We start from the raw sequence: 680 nt of genomic DNA, 5'->3' as shown, positions 1-680 counted from the left end.
GGCCGTGCGCTCCCGCGGCTCGCAGCGCTCCGGCGGCGGCGGGGCCGGGGCGCGGGGCCGGGCGGGCGCTGGTAGGGCTGCGCCGCGCTCCCCGCGCGCTGCCGCGCTCTCACCCGGCGCTGGAGGAGCAGCAACAAGTTTTGCATTTCAGCGATGAATTTCAGCCATCGGGGCTGCGCCAATGAGCGCCGCGGCCCGGGGCGGGGCTGCCGTTAAGGTGGCTCCGCCGCCGGCCCCGCGCCCCGCCCGCCCCGCACCGCCCCGCGCAGCTCCCCGTGCCCGGGGCTGCTGCTGCCGTGGCGCACGGACCGGGGGCAGCCGGGGAGCCGCGCGGAGCGCCGGGGTCCTGGAGCGGGGTCCTAGAGCGGGACGGGGGGCACCGGAGCTGGGACCGAGCGGCGGGAGTGGGGAGGCGCTGCCGGTGCCGCGCTCCCACCGCCCGCACTGCCCTCCCGGGCCGGTGGGACCGAAACCCGCTCGGCAGCCCCGAGCCGGGAGCAGGAGGGCCCTGCCAGCCCCGAGCCGGGCACCGCCTGGAGCCGCGCAGGGAGCGGGCGCTGCGGCAGCGGGGGGTCACAGCCCGGTTCCCTCGGAGGGACAAACACCCGCAGGCCCGGGGGGTTACCGACCGCGGGCGGGACGCGGCGCTTCATGTGCTCGCGGCTGCACATGTCGATAGC

The sequence above is a fragment of the Neopelma chrysocephalum genome, unplaced genomic scaffold (genome assembly GCF_003984885.1).
Source record: "Neopelma chrysocephalum unplaced genomic scaffold, ASM398488v2 Primary Assembly neopelma1_77, whole genome shotgun sequence".
Taxonomy (NCBI): domain Eukaryota; kingdom Metazoa; phylum Chordata; class Aves; order Passeriformes; family Pipridae; genus Neopelma; species Neopelma chrysocephalum.
The sequence above is the reverse complement of the archived record's forward strand: the minus strand, read 5'-3'. Positions refer to the sequence as shown.